Here is a 16,664-nt window from a genome sequence, read left to right as displayed (position 1 = left end):
AAGCTAGTGCTATGGAGTCTAGTGTAGTCCTTAGTGGGTCATGCTCTGGTAGATGTAACATCGGGAGGGAATGGTTGACTATGTTTTAATTTAGTTGTTGATTCAACTTTACATGTAATGTAGTACATGATTTGAATGTCGATGTTTTGTACCCGCTGCGAATTATGCAAAAGAGTCTTATTTTGATTTAATAAATGAGCATGACAGGATGTTTTGATAAATGTTGTGAAATGATTGTGTGACACCCTTCGGGGCATAATTACTCTGATTGATATGTTATTATTTTAACTAAATATTTTGGGGTATTTAGAAAGGGTGTTACATTAGTGGTATCAGAGCATAGTCGGTCGAGTCGAGTCGTAATTATTCTGTTTCCCCTGTACGGTATAGGTGTTGTGTAACCTATCAGTACTCATTGTTTTAGTTTGTTTGGGTTTTCAGAATAGAGATGGCTGGAAGAGGTAGAGATGATGCTGCAATTGCTGAGGCTCTGGGTATGCTAGCTGGAGTACTTGGAGGAAATCCGAATGTTGTGGGAATGGGAGCTGCTCGTCAACTGAGTGAGTTCCAGAAGAACAATCCTCCAATGTTTAAGGGAGCATACGATCCAGATGGCGCTCAGAAGTGGTTGAAGGAGATCGAGAGAATCTTCCGAGTAACTGAGTGTGCCGATAACCAGAAGGTCAGGTTCGGTACGCATATGCTGTCAGAGGAAGCTGATGATTGGTGGGTTGCTACCCGCACTGAGTTGGAATCTGCTGGAAATGCTGAGATTACTTGGGCAGTGTTCAGAGAGAGATTTCTGAGGAAGTACTTTCCAGAGGATGTCAGAGGAAAGAAAGAAATAGAATTCTTGGAATTGAAGCAGGGTAACCGGTCTGTTACTGAGTATGCTGCTAAGTTCACAGAGCTGTCAAAGTATTATACTCCCTATAGTGAGGCTACTGGGGAATTTTCCAAATGTGTGAAGTTTGAGAACGGGTTGCGTCCCGAGATCAAGCAGGCGATTGGATATCAGCGGATCAGGGTGTTTTCTGATTTGGTTGACTGTTGCAGGATTTTCGAACAGGATTCCAAGGCTAGAGCAGAGAGCTATCAGCAAAGGGTTGATAGGAAAGGTAAGAATCAGATTGATCGTGGAAAACCGTATGCAGCTGGCAAAGGTTTCCAGCGGCAGAGTGGGATGAAGAGGCCTAGTGGGGGAGACTCTAGTGCTCCTGTTAAGTGTTACAGATGTGGTCGGGCTGGACATCGTGTTCATGAGTGTACCAGTGCTGAGATGAAGTGTTTCAAGTGTGGAAAAGGTGGTCATTTGGCTGCAGAGTGTCGGTTGAAGACTGTGACTTGTTTCAACTGTGGAGAAGTGGGTCATATCAGTCCACAGTGTCCTAAGCCGAAGAAAGAGAATCAGTCAGGAGGCAAGGTCTTTGCTTTATCAGGTTCTGAGACTTCTGCAGATGATCGTTTGATCCGAGGTACGTGTTATATTAATGGCTTTCCTCTTGTAGCTATTATTGACACAGGTGCTACTCATTCCTTTATATCTTTGGATTGTGCTGTGAAACTTAAGTTAGAGATATCTGAGATGTATGGTAGTATGGTGATTGATACTCCTGCAAAGGGTTCAGTGACTACTACTTCAGTTTGCTTGAGTTGTCCTTTGAGTATTTTTGGTAGAGACTTTGGGATAGACCTTGTGTGTCTTCCACTAGTGCAGATTGATGTTATCTTGGGAATGAACTGGTTGGTGTTTAACCGAGTTTCTATCAACTGTTTTGATAAGACTGTGATATTCCATGAGATTGAAGAAGGAAAGGATTTGTTTCTATCAGCGAGGCAGGTGAATGAGGAAGTAGCAGATGGGGCAGAGTTGTTTATGCTGTTAGCGACTTTGGAAGCTAAAGATAAACTGGTGATTTGTGATCTGGCTGTGGTGTGTGATTTTCCTGATGTGTTTCCTGAAGAAGTGAATGAATTGCCGCCAGAGCGTGAAGTTGAGTTCTCGATTGACTTGGTACCTGGTACTAGACCGATATCGATGGCTCCGTACCGTATGTCTGCTGTTGAGTTAGCTGAATTGAAGAGTCAGTTGGAAGATCTGTTGGATAAGAAATTTATTCGTCCGAGTGTGTCACCGTGGGGTGCACCAGTATTGTTGGTTAAGAAGAAAGAAGGTACTATGAGGTTGTGTGTGGACTACAGGCAATTGAATAAAGTGACGATCAAGAATCGGTATCCTTTGCCGAGGATTGATGATTTGATGGATCAATTAGTTGGTGCGAGTGTGTTCAGCAAAATAGATTTGAGATCTGGGTATCATCAGATACGTGTGAAAACTGAGGATATTCAGAAGACTGCTTTCAGAACAAGGTATGGACATTATGAGTATTCTGTAATGCCTTTTGGTGTGACTAATGCGCCTGGAGTATTTATGGAGTATATGAATAGGATTTTCCATCCGTACCTAGACAAGTTTGTGGTAGTGTTTATTGATGACATTTTGGTGTATTCGAAATCTGAAGAAGAGCATGCTGAGCATTTGAGAGTGGTTTTAGAAGTTCTCCGAGAAAAGAAGTTATTTGCTAAACTCTCTAAATGTGAATTTTGGTTAGAAGAGGTTAGTTTTCTTGGTCATGTGATTTCAAGAGGTGGTGTTGCTGTTGATCCTTCTAAGATAGAAGCGGTATCTAAGTGGGAAGCTCCGAAGTCTGTTTCTGAGATAAGGAGTTTTCTTGGACTTGCAGGTTATTATAGGAAGTTCATTGAGGGATTTTCTAAGTTGGCGTTACCGTTGACGATGTTGACTAGAAAGGGGCAAGCGTTTGTTTGGGACTCAAAATGTGAAGAAGGTTTCCAAGAGTTAAAGAGAAGGTTAACTACTGCTCCTATTCTGATATTACCGAGTCCGTCGGAACTGTTTGAGGTTTACTGTGATGCTTCATTGTTGGGTTTAGGTGGTGTGTTGATGCAGAATAAGCAGGTTATAGCTTATGCTTCGAGACAACTGAGAGTTCATGAGAGGAACTATCCGACGCACGATTTAGAGTTGGCAGCTGTGGTGTTTGTTCTGAAGTTGTGGAGGCACTATTTGTATGGGTCAAGATTTGAGGTTTTCAGCGACCATAAGAGTTTAAAGTATTTGTTTGATCAGAAAGAGCTGAATATGAGACAGAGGAGATGGTTAGAATTTCTGAAGGATTATGACTTTGGTTTGAATTACCATCCGGGTAAAGCAAATGTAGTGGCTGATGCATTGAGTAGGAAATCATTGCATATGTCTATGTTAATGGTTAGGGAATTGGATTTGATTGAGCAGTTTAGAGACTTGAGTTTGGTGTGTGAGAGTACTCACAATAGTGTTAAATTGGGGATGTTGAAGTTAACGAATGGTATTTTGGATGAGATCAGAGAGGGTCAGAAATCCGATATGCTTTTGGTTGATAAGCTGACTCTAGTGAATCAAGGTCAAGGTGGTGAATTCAGAGTTGATGAGAATGGTGTTTTGAGATTTGGTAATCGGGTGTGTATTCCGGATGTTACTGAGCTTAAGAAGAGCATTCTTGAAGAAGGACATCGTAGTGGTTTGAGTATTCATCCTGGAGCTACGAAGATGTATCATGATTTGAAAAAGTTATTTTGGTGGCCGGGAATGAAGAAAGAAATTGCGAGTTTTGTTTATTCCTGTTTGACTTGTCAGAAGTCAAAGATTGAGCATCAGAAGCCGTCTGGGCTAATGCAACCGTTGGCTATTCCAGAGTGGAAGTGGGATAGTATCAGTATGGATTTTGTTTCTGGTTTGCCGAGGACAAGTAAGAATTTTGAGGCTATATGGATAATTGTTGATAGATTGACGAAGTCGGCTCATTTCATTCCGATCAGAATGGATTATCCGTTAGAGAGATTAGCCGAGTTGTATATTGAGAAGATTGTAAGTTTGCATGGTATTCCGTCTAGTATTGTTTCGGACAAAGATCCTAGATTTACATCGAAGTTCTGGGAAGGTTTGCAGAGGGCTTTGGGAACTAAGCTGAGATTGAGTTCTGCATATCATCCGCAGACTGATGGTCAGACTGAGAGGACGATTCAGTCATTAGAGGATCTTTTAAGAGCTTGTGTTTTGGAAAAAGGAGGTGCTTGGGATTGTTACTTACCTTTGATTGAGTTTACCTACAACAATAGTTTTCATTCGAGCATTGGTATGGCACCGTTTGAAGCTTTGTATGGTAGGAGATGTCGGACACCGTTATGTTGGTATGAGTCCGGTGAGAGTGCTGTGGTTGGACCGGAGATTGTTCAACAAACTACGGAAAAGATTAAGATGATTCAGGAGAAGATGAGAATTGCTCAGAGTCGTCAGAAGAGTTATCATGACAAGAGGAGGAAGTCACTTGAGTTCCAAGAGGGAGATCATGTGTTTCTTCGTGTTACTCCGATAACTGGTGTTGGTCGAGCTTTGAAGTCAAAGAAGTTGACACCTCGATTTATTGGTCCTTATCAGATTTTGGAGAGGATAGGAGAGGTAGCCTATCGTATCGCTTTACCGCCATCGCTTGCGAATTTGCATGAGGTTTTTCATGTGTCTCAGTTGAGGAGGTACATTCATGATCCGTCGCATGTAGTCCAAGTAGATGATGTACAGGTGAGAGATAACCTGACTGTTGAAACATCACCTATGAAGATCGAGGATCGAGAGTTGAAGCAGTTGTGGGGTAAAGAGATTGCCTTGGTGAAGGTAGCTTGGGGAGGACCAGCAGGTGGCAATGTGACTTGGGAACTTGAGAGCCAGATGAAGGAGTCTTATCCGGAGTTGTTCGCTTGAGGTATGTTTTCGAGGACGAAAACTCTTTTAGTGGGGGAGAGTTGTAACACCCCAATTAAAATAAGATAATTATTTAATTTAAATTAATATTTTATTTATTAATTTAATTGAATAATTGGAAGTTAGATTATTATTTTATTGGAATAAAATAAGTTGAAATAATAAAAAGTCCCATTTGTGGTAAAAAGGGTTTTCACGTGAAAAGGAACAGAGAAGCGGCTGAAAGTGGAAAAAGGCAAAGAGGCAGAGCAAAAGAAGAGGAAAAGCTTGAAGCTAACGGAAGTGCCGGATTAACTCAGGTAAGGGGGGTTTATCATCGATTAACGGGTATTATGGGATAGTATGTGATGGGTAGTGAGAAACCATTGAAATTTCCTCTGATTGAATGATATATGTGATGAACTTGTGATTTATTGATGAACGAATTTGGGTGATGATTGATGAGAAATTCGTAGGAATTAGAGGTAGAAAGGTTAACAATTTGTGAAATCGAAATTGTATGATTCGTGTTAGATGTTATGTGTAATGTTGTGTGAAATTTGGACTGTGGAAGGGTAAAATTGATAGATCTCGTAGCAGAGAAAGTCATTGCAGATCTGAGAGTTCTGGTTTCTGGTCATACGCGTATGGCACTAGGCAATACGCGTATGAGATGGCTGGTACGCGTATGGCACTAGGCAATACGCGTATGGATGAGGAAGATGATGTTTTGAACGTGTTTTGGTCTCTGTTGGTACGCGTATGGGAATGTGATACGCGTAGCATACGCGTATGGGCGTGGGCATTACGCGTATGGATTTGGTCAGGCGTGGGCAATACGCGTATGGGCATAGGCAATACGCGTATGGGCAGAATTGTGATTTTTCTGTGCTGTTGTTGTGCAGTTTTTGGTTGTTTAGGCTGAGTGATGTACTTAGCTGATGTATGATGTAGCAGGGATCATTTCCCGTTGTTTTGAGTAGTATAGGCATTAGTAGAATGTGCTAATACTGTATTTGATTATGTGGCATGATGTGATCTGCTTTTGTGATAAAATGTATTAATGATGTGTGATGATAAGCATGATGCTGTGAATGTATCAGTTATGTATGCATTTGTGAATAGACTGTTTTATGGCTTAGAGTGTGAGCTTATGTCTATTCTTGAATTGTTGCTGTTGTTGTTGCATTGCTAGGTGATTAGCATGCTTATTCTAGCCTTTGGGGCTGTAGCTAATTCCCATGGTGAGGAATTAGTGAGTGAACCATGGTGGGTTTGTTGTTGATGTTTGCATGCTAGATGATTAGTGTGCATAGTCTAGCCTTCGGGGCTGTAGCTAATTCCCATGGTGAGGAATTGGTGAGTGAGTCATTAGATCTCAAATGAGTGAGACTAGTGAGCTTAGTAGCCGTATCTGGATTTGATCGGTGAGCTTGAACTGTATGTTCAAGAATAGTCGGTACCGCATGTGTGGAGTCTCATTTCATAATGAATGTATGACATATAATATGAATGGATGTATTCCAGTATTATATGTGTGTTATGTGTTGTGTTGTTGATGTTGAGTATGGTTGAGATTATACAGATGCTATATATATTACTGTTGAATATGATGTTTGAACGGATATTGCCGTTGCTGAGTGTGTAGTCTGATTAGGGTGAATTGATGTGTTATTTACTTAGCATTACATGTTGTTCTATAATGCTCATTATATTGATTGAGGAACTCACCCTTACATCTATTTTTCAGGTAACGAGCAGTGAGTTGAGTAGAAGCTAGTGCTATGGAGTCTAGTGTAGTCCTTAGTGGGTCATGCTCTGGTAGATGTAACATCGGGAGGGAATGGTTGACTATGTTTTAATTTAGTTGTTGATTCAACTTTACATGTAATGTAGTACATGATTTGAATGTCGATGTTTTGTACCCGCTGCGAATTATGCAAAAGAGTCTTATTTTGATTTAATAAATGAGCATGACAGGATGTTTTGATAAATGTTGTGAAATGATTGTGTGACACCCTTCGGGGCATAATTACTCTGATTGATATGTTATTATTTTAACTAAATATTTTGGGGTATTTAGAAAGGGTGTTACATCTAGCACATAGGGTGCGGATGTGATGAAATAGGAAGGAGGCAGCGTTTACCTGAGTATCGCTTTCAAAGACGCATTGGAGGAAGAATAATTCCTTGGCGTTTACTTTGCTGTTGTTCGGTCTTCCAAAAACTGTGTTTTGCAGGATGCAGATAAAGTACCGGATGGTTGGGTTATGTATATGGGAAGCAAGGAGCACATCCCAGTTGTTGGTTTCTACACCGGATATTTTCCTAAAGAGGTCGAAGGCGTGTATGTGCCACGGGGAATTCGGAGGGATTCTCGGGTGGACTTGTCCTTCTACGGGGAACTGTAGCATGGTACTCAATTGGTTTTGGGATAGGGAGTACTCGGTGTTGAACAAACGGAAGGTTGTGGTACCGGTTAAGTACTCGTCTTCATCGGCGGGAGTGTTGTACGAATAGGAACTTAAAAATTCTAAGGTTAGGGATGGATAGGTAGGTTGATTGTGAGTGCACAGAAAGGTTAAACCAGTAAGGCGGAGCATCCATTCTATACCTTGAAGTAATCCTAATTGTTGTAAACAAGTTAAATCAGGGTACCTGGTGGATTGGACGCCTCGCTGTTGGAAACGCTCGAATTGCTCCCTTTGATAATTATCATCTTCGGATCGGAAGATGATATTTCCGAAAGCTTGGTTGCCCGCCATATCGATAAGTGGTTTGAAAGAAGTAGAAGGTAAGAAGATGAAATGTATTTTATAGAATGATTTGTGGTGTATGAAGAAAGTTATGGTGGGTATTTATAGGAAAGGATTTGGAAGTTGGAAAGGGAGTGGTTGAAAAGTAAATAAATGTGGGTAAATGTGAATAAATGGGGAAGGTAAAAAGGTGGGATGGTGTAACGGCCGTGTCCCAACGGTTAGTAACGTGCACATAGCCAGACGGTGTCATGTAACACCCTTCTAAAATGCCCCAATAATTAATTAATTCAACAAAATATAAATCAGAGTAGATATGCAATTTAAGGGTGTCACACTTGACACTTCACACCATTCACCATAATAACTTGTCATGCTCATTTATTAATCAAAATAAAACATTGCACAATTCGCAGCGGATAGAGATCTAATCAATCATGCAAACCATGTAATCACATTACATGTAAAACTGTTCAACAACCAAAAGGAAGACAAGGTAAAACATCCCGTCCCGATGTTACATCTACCAGAGCATGACCCACTAAGGAACTACACTAGACTCCAAGCACTAGCTTCTACTCAATCACTGCTCGTTACCTGAAACATTGTTGTAAGGGTGAGTTCCTCAATCGATATAATAAGCATTATAAAATATCATGTAATGCTAAGTAAATTAACACATTTCATCACCCTAATCAGACCACACATTCAGCAACGACAACATCAACTCATAATCATAATCATACTCAACACCAACACAAAACAACACGTATAATATTGGAATACATCCATTCATATTATACGCCATACATACATTATGCAATGAGACTCCATGCATGCGGTACCGACTATTCGTGAACACATAGTTCAACCTCACCGATCAAATCCAGATACGGCTACCAAGCTCACTAGTCCCACTCATTTGAGACCTAGTGACTCACTCACTAATTCCTCACCATGGGAATTAGCTACCACCCCAAGGGCTATGCTATGCACGCTAAATCACCTAGCATGCAAACATCAACAACAATCCACAATAACTCACTCACTAATTCCTCACCATGGGAATTAGCTACCACCATAAAGGCCACAATATGCAAGCTAAATCACTTAGTCATGCAAACATCAACAATCATCCACAATGGACATATGCTCACACTCTAAGCCATAAACAGTCCATTCGCAATTGCATACATAATAGATACATCCACAGCATTATGCATACAATCATACATCATCCACATATTTATCACATAATCATATCATGCCACATAATCAATCACAGTATTAGCACGCTCTACTAATACCCCTACCGCTCAAAACAACGGGAAATGATCCCTATTATATCATACACCAATATAGGCCAATCATCCAATATGTCCACAATATTTAAATATCATTTTTTCACTTTTCCAACAGTGTTAACCGGTTAACGCCCTGGGTTAACCGGTTAACGCAACACAGAACACGCTTCCTGGCACATTTCAACAGTGTTAACCGGTTAACACCCTGGGTTAACCGGTTAACGCAAACAGAACAGCAAATTTTCATAAATCACAACAGTGTTAACCGGTTAACACCCTGGGTTAACCGGTTAACGCAAGACAGACAGCAATATTTTCACAATTCATAACAGTGTTAACCGGTTAACACCCTGGGTTAACCGGTTAACGCAAGACAGAAAGCTGTTCCTGCGCTAACACGAAGCAGAATGCAGAATTCTCCGCATTTCTCGCCGTTGGAGGACTTCCGGACCTCCGATTCCGATTCCGTAAAAAGCTACACGTTTGGAAAATCACGACTCACCCAAATACAGATTCAATTACAGGTTTAACATAACTTATTCATCTCAATTTTTCAGCATTCATCATCCAAATTAGGGTCAATTCAACGGCTTATTACTACCCATCACATGTTAATCCATAATACCCATTAAACGACGATAAACCCCCCTTACCTGAGTTAATCCGACAATCCTTTAGCTTCAAGCTTTTCCCTTCTTCAACCCTTGCTCTCTTGCTCTTCCTCTTTTCTCCCAATGTTACGTGTTCTCTGCTTTCACGTAAAAACCCTTTTTACCAAATGGGACCTTATATATATTCCAACTTTATTATTCCAATAATAATAATTCCAAATAATATTCCAATAATAATCTAATTATTTAATTAAATTAATAAATATACTATTAACTTAATTTAAATAATTATCATATTTTATCGGGGTGTTACATGTCACGCTCGTGACAGGGGCGTTACAAGCGTCACAAGCACTTGGTGTGACGTCCGTCATGGAGTGTGTGACGCTCGTCACACGGTAAGCTGCAACCGTCACTGCTTGCGTTCTTCATAATAATTTATAGTAATTTATTTTTATTATTTTGTTTTGCTTCAGTTTATTTTATCCTGCTATTGTGATATTTTTAGATTACCTTGCATGCTATTTCATAATATATGTATATCTTTAATAAGTCATGTAGGCAGTAACAGTAGAGAGCATTATTGCTAGATATTTCATAAGCCATAATAAAGTAAAATAGATCAATAGCTTCATAAAATAATCATAATATAACATTGGAAAACAAAAACAAAAATGCGAAAAAGAGACAAATACTAATATTAAAAATAATGTAAAAACTAATGAATAGCCTAAACTAAAACTAAGTAACTAAGAAAAACAACTTCTAGCCACTTGCGGGATCTCTGGCCGGAGGAGCAAAGGAGTTAACACGATTTAGCAACTCGTGGAATTGATTTGTCATAGTGCTCATGTATCCCAGAAATTCTTGTCCCATATTAGCTGGCTCTTCTCTGAGGGCGTCCTGTTCTGACATCAAAGCTTGAATGATGGTGTTATAATTATCTCCGGGTATATGATGTCTAGGATCGGGTATTGCTGATTTTTCGGTCGGGACAGACTGAGGAGGAGGGTCAATATCATAATAGCCAGATGGTGTTTGAGGGTCAGATTCAGCATAAGGGATCTGGTCATCACAAATCTCATAGTCCTGGATGGATTCAGTAGATCTAGCAGGAGAAGGTGTTCCATTCAGGTTGTAGAGCCAGTTACTGCGGTTATGAACACTAGTCCTCGGACTAGGCAAGGTGAATAGGCAAAGGACTTGGTTGTTAATTATAAGTTCAAACTCTTCAGGCCCTAGGTTCACTATAAACATAGTGTTGAAGAGGAAAGGTATACTCATAGTCTCAATGCCACAAAAAGGGCTTAAGTCAAGCATAGGTTGACGTAATCCGATAGCATTACCAATCATGGTTATTAAACCGCCTATTCGAATTGGTGCTCGTTCATCTTGGATAAGGTGGTCAAAATTCGCCAACATAAAAGTGGCACCGTTTACTGGACGGTTCTGGGAAGCACAAAATATGATGAAGAGTTCATCACGTGAAACTGAGGTACTGTTTGACTTCTTCCCGAAAAGGGTGTGGGTCAAGATCTTATGGAAGTAACGAAAGGCCGGGTTATGTATGTCTCTAGAGAGAAACTCATGTTCCTCGGGATCGTCATTTCCAGTCAAGCTTCCCCAAAAATATTCAAGTTCTCTATATTCAAAAAGTTCTTCTTGGCTCACTGTGAATGTATCAAGGGAGGTAGGGAAACCTAAAAGGTTGGTAAAGTCTCGAATGTTAAATTGATACTCCATATTGAACATTCTGAACTGGATGAAACCTCTGCTTATTCCTTTTCCATGGCTGGGTAGATAGATCAGAGAGCTAAGGAATTCTAGTGTCAGTCTCTGGTAGGTGACAAATTGTCTACGGATAGGAGAGGTTTCCCACCCTATCTGACTCAGCAAATACATGACACTCTCTCTTAGTCCAAGGGCAGTCATTGCCCAGTCATCAGCATACAAACTAGGTAGCATCTCTCTCGCTGCTAGTCCCTCAAACTTTTGTTTCTGAGCTTTCCCTCTGAATTTAATACCCATACGATCAATTTGCCCCATCAGGTTAGTGTTAGCTAGAGAAAAGAAAAACAAGAGTTTTAGTCAGGATTTGGCCAAATGCCGAAAGAAAGAAATTTTTTATAAGTTAAAGTAAATTAAGAATGAATACTAAATAGAATTTAAAAGAAAAAGAATAATTAAAGAAGAAATAAAATAAAAATTTGTGGGTTGTCTCCCACTAAGCGCTTTGTTTAATGTCGCAAGCTCGACATAAAAACTATCAAATATAATCTATAAAGTCTGGAGGCATTACGTCTAAGTGCAAGACTTGCGAATCTTCATTGTTTTCTGCATAGTGATAATGTTTTAGACGTTGTCCGTTTACGGTAAATGGTTCCATAGATTTGCCTTTAATTTCTACCGCTCCACTGGGAAAGACATTGGTGATTTGGAAAGGACCTGACCATCTAGATCGTAGTTTTCCCGGGAATAACTTTAGCCTAGAGTTAAATAACAGGACTGTATCGCCTTGTTTGAAGATTTTCCTTGATATGCGCTTGTCATGCCATTGTTTTGTTCTTTCTTTGTAGATTCTGGCATTTTCGTAAGCGTCTTGTCGAAGTTCCTCTAATTCGTTTATATCAAGGATTCACTTTTCACCAGCGGCCTTATAGTTTAAATTTAGATTTTTAATAGCCCAGTAGGCTTTATGTTCTAATTCTACCGGGAGGTGGCAAGATTTTCCATAAATAAGCTTAAATGGGGTTGTCCCTATGGGAGTTTTGTAAGCGGTTCGATATGCCCATAAAGCTTCTGGTAATTTCAATGACCAGTCCTTCCTTGAGGTGGTGACTATTTTTTCTAATATTTGTTTAATTTCTCTGTTAGACACCTCCACTTGCCCACTGGTTTGAGGGTGGTAAGGTGTTGCTACTCTATGCCTTACGTCATACTTAAACAGTAGTTTTTCGAGTATCTTAGATATGAAATGCGATCCACCATCACTGACTGCTATTCTCGGGACACCAAATCTTGGAAATATTATATTCTTAAAGAGTCTAGTTACTACTCGCGTGTCGTTTGTTGGAGAAGCTATAGCTTCAATCCATTTTGATACGTAGTCAACCGCTACGAGTATGTACTTGTTACCGAAAGAAGGTGGGAAAGGTCCCATGAAGTCTATTCCCCACACGTTGAAAATCTCTACTTCCAAAATGCCTTTTTGTGGCATCTCGTCACGTCTAGATATGTTTCCTGTGCGTTGACATCTATCACATTTCTTGATAGCCGCATGAACATCCTTCCATATATTTGGCCAATAAAAACCGACTTGTAGGATTTTGGAGCAGGTCTTGGATGTACTTGCATGTCCACCATAAGGAGCGGAGTGACAATGTTGGATTATATTTTCTACCTCTTCTTCGGGTATACACCGACGGAAAATACCATCGGGGCCTCTTTTGAAAAGTAAAGGGTCATCCCAGTAATAGTGTTTTATGTCATAGAAGAATCGTTTCTTTTGCTGGTAGGATAAAGTAGGTGGAACTATTCCGGCAGCTAAATAATTGACGAGATCAGCGTACCATGGTGTAACTGATATAGCTAAGGTGGTTTCTACCTGTTTATCAGCTTTATTTTCTTCCAAAGTAGCTATAAGTTTATCGTACGAGAAATCATCGTTGATCGATGTTCTTTCCGGTTCCAGGTTTTCGAGTCTAGAGAGGTGATCTGCTACTACGTTTTCTGTTCCTTTCTTGTCTTTGATTTCCAAATCAAACTCTTGTAGCAGCAGGATCCACCTTAGGAGTCTAGGTTTAGCATCCTTTTTTGTTAAGAGGTACTTAATGGCGGCGTGGTCAGTGTAAATGATTATTTTGGCTCCGACCAAGTAAGAACGAAATTTATCTAGCGCAAATACTACTGCTAAAAGTTCTTTCTCGATTATGGTGTAATTCATTTGTGCTTCATCTAGAGTTCTACTGGCGTAATATATGACGTGAAGCTTTTTATCCTTTCGTTGTCCTAAAACAGCACCCACGGCGTAATCACTGGCATCACACATTATTTCGAATGGTTCATTCCAATCTGGTGTCTGCATTATGGGCGCGGAGATCAATGCTTGTTTAAGCGTTTGAAATGCTTCTAAACATTTGTTGTCGAAGATGAATTCAGCATCCTTCATCAATAGTCCGGTCAAAGGTTTAGTTATTTTAGAGAAGTCTTTAATGAATCGTCGGTAAAAACCGGCGTGTCCTAAGAAGCTTCGCACTTCTCTCACAGTTTTCGGAGGTTGAAGGTTTTCGATTACCTCTATTTTGGCTTTGTCTACTTCAATTCCTCTATTTGAGATGATGTGTCCTAAAACAATTCCTTCTTGTACCATAAAGTGACATTTTTCCCAATTAAGTACTAGGTTTACTTTTACACATCGTTCTAGAACTCTTTCTAGGTTTTCAAGACATTCTTCAAAGCTTTGTCCGCATACGGAAAAATCGTCCATAAATACCTCCATGATGTTTTCGAGAAAATCGGTGAATATCGCCATCATGCACCTTTGGAAGGTTGCAGGAGCTTGCACAAGCCAAACGGCATTCGTCGATAAGCGAAGGTACCAAAAGGACACGTGAACGTTGTCTTTTCTTGGTCATCAGGATGAATTGGTATTTGAAAGAAGCCTGAGTAACCGTCTAGATAGCAGAAATGAGAATGTTTTGCTAATCGTTCTAACATCTGGTCAATGAATGGTAAAGGGAAATGATCTTTTCGGGTTGCTTTGTTTAGTTTCCTATAGTCAATGCACATTCTCCATCCCGATTCGATTCGTTTAGTTATAGTTTCTCCTTTTTCATTTTCAATAACTGTTATACCTCCTTTCTTCGGTACTACGTGTACAAGACTAACCCATTTGCTATCAGATATAGGATATATGATACCTGCCTCTAATAACTTGGTTATTTCCTTCTTCACTACCTCACTCAGGATCGGGTTTAGTCTCCTCTGATGTTCCCTAGAAGTTTTACAGTCTTCTTCTAGCATGATGCGGTGCATACAAATAGAAGGACTTATTCCTTTAAGGTCGGTGATGTTGTATCCTAGTGCGGTTGGATATTTTCTTAAGATATGCAAGAGTTTTTCTGTTTCGAGTTTTCCTAGGTCTGCATTAACTATCACTGGTCATTCAAGTTCTAAGTCTAGGAATTCATATCTCAGATTTTTGGGAAGTGTTTTCAGGTCTAGGGTTGGTTTCTTAAGGCATTGCGTAGGATCCGGTGTTATTGCTAAACATTGGTTAAGTTTGTCTTCTACAAGATAGTCAGATGATTTGTCATTTTCTAACTCTGTTTCTTTTATGCATTCATCGATGATATCCATGAAGTAACATGTGTCTTCTATTGCAGGTGCTTTCAAAAATTGGGAAAGAATGAACTCAATTTTCTCTTCTCCTACTTCGAAAGTGAGTCGTCCTCGTTTTACGTCTATGATCGCACCGACGGTTGCTAAGAATGGTCTTCCCAATATAATGGGTGTAACTTCATCTTCTCTTATGTCCATAATTATAAAATCGGTTGGAATGTAGAATTGACCTATGCACACGGGAACGTTTTCAAGAATTCCTACAGGATATCTAACAGAATGATCCGCTAGTTGCACAGACATTTTAGTTGGTCTTAATTCTCCCATTTCAAGTTTCTTGCATATGGATAAAGGCATAACACTAATACCGGCTCCTAAATCACATAAGGCTTTATCTATGACAAATTTTCATATGTGACAGGGTATAGAGAAACTACCTGGATCTTTAAGTTTAGGAGGCATATTCTGGATTATAGCGCTACATTCAGCAGTGAGTGTAACAATTTCGCTTTCTTCAAGTTTCCTTTTATTAGAAAGAATTTCTTTTAAGAACTTAGCATATGAGGGCATCTGCGTAATAGCTTCTGTAAACGGAATTGTGACGTTTAATTGTTTTAGTAGGTCAACAAATTTTTTAAATTGGCCCGCATCTTTGGTTTTAATAAGCCTTTGAGGGTAAGGGATATGTGGTTTATAAGGCGGTGGAGGTACATAAGGTTCTTTCTTTTCTACGGTTTCCTTATTACTCTCATCCTTTTCCTTAGGTTTATTTTCTTCCTCAGTTGACTTTTTAGAGTTTTGGTTTTCTATCCTTGGATCAGACGGTCCTTCCACTTCCGTTCCACTTCTTAGTATGATTGCATGAGCGTGGCTTCTCGGGTTAGGTTGGGGCTGTCCAGGAAATGTACCAGTTGGGGCAGCAGTAGGCGCTTGTTGTTGAGCTACTTGTGATATTTGTGTTTCCAGCATTTTGTTATGGGTAGCCAGGGCATCTACTTTACTTGCTAGTTGTTTAATTTGTTCGCCAGTGTGTACATTCTGGTTTAAGAAATCTTTATTGGTTTGCTGTTGAGAAGCTATGAAGTTCTCCATCATGATTTCCAAGTTGGATTTCCTAGGAACGTTATTGTTAGGTGTAGATGGGATCGGCTTTTGATATCCAGGAGGTATAGCTGGGGCTTGATTTGGAGTTTGTCCTGGTGCGTATAAGGCATTATTACTCTTATATGAAAAATTAGGATGATTCTTCCAGTTGGAGTTATAGGTATGCGAGTAGGGATTTCCTTGAGCATAGTTTACTTGCTCTGCTTGGATTCCTGTTAGGAGCTGACAATCTGCAGGAGTGTGACCTTGGATTCCACAGACTTCGCAATTCTGAGTTATGGCAACCACGGTGGCTGGAGGTGATACATTTAAACTTTCAATTTTCTGGGCCAAAGCTTCCACTTTTGCATTAACATGATCAAGGTTACTTATATCGTACATGCCACTTTTCGCCTGAGGTTTTTCTACCATTGTTCTTTCGCTTCCCCACTGTTTTGGGCCATGCTCTCGATAAGTTGATAAGCATCAGCGTAAGGTTTGTTCATAAGTGCACCACCTGCGGCGGCGTTTATTGTTAACCTCGTGTTGTACAAGAGACCATTATAGAAGGTATGAATCACTAACCAGTCCTCTAAACCATGGTGTGGACAAAGTCTCATCATGTCTTTGTATCTTTCCCATGCTTCGAAAAGAGACTCGTTATCTTTCTGTTTAAATCCATTTATCTGGGCTCTTAACATAGTTGTTTTGCTCGGCGGAAAATATCGGGCAAGGAAGACTTTCTTCAACTCGTTCCATGTGGTGACTGAGT

The 16,664-nt window shown here is 40.0% G+C and overlaps 1 non-coding gene across 1 annotated transcript; it reads left to right on the top strand.

Annotated features, from left to right (window-relative positions):
- Positions 1–16,486: 16,486 nt before the first annotated feature.
- Positions 16,487–16,593, top strand: LOC127125134 (small nucleolar RNA R71). Its single transcript, XR_007804593.1, has one exon. It is a non-coding gene; the product is annotated as a small nucleolar RNA R71 (small nucleolar RNA).
- The last annotated feature ends 71 nt before the right edge of the window (positions 16,594–16,664 follow it).

This window comes from Lathyrus oleraceus, chromosome 2 (assembly GCF_024323335.1).
Source record: "Lathyrus oleraceus cultivar Zhongwan6 chromosome 2, CAAS_Psat_ZW6_1.0, whole genome shotgun sequence".
NCBI lineage: Eukaryota > Viridiplantae > Streptophyta > Magnoliopsida > Fabales > Fabaceae > Lathyrus > Lathyrus oleraceus.
The sequence above is the reverse complement of the archived record's forward strand: the minus strand, read 5'-3'. Positions and strand labels throughout refer to the sequence as shown.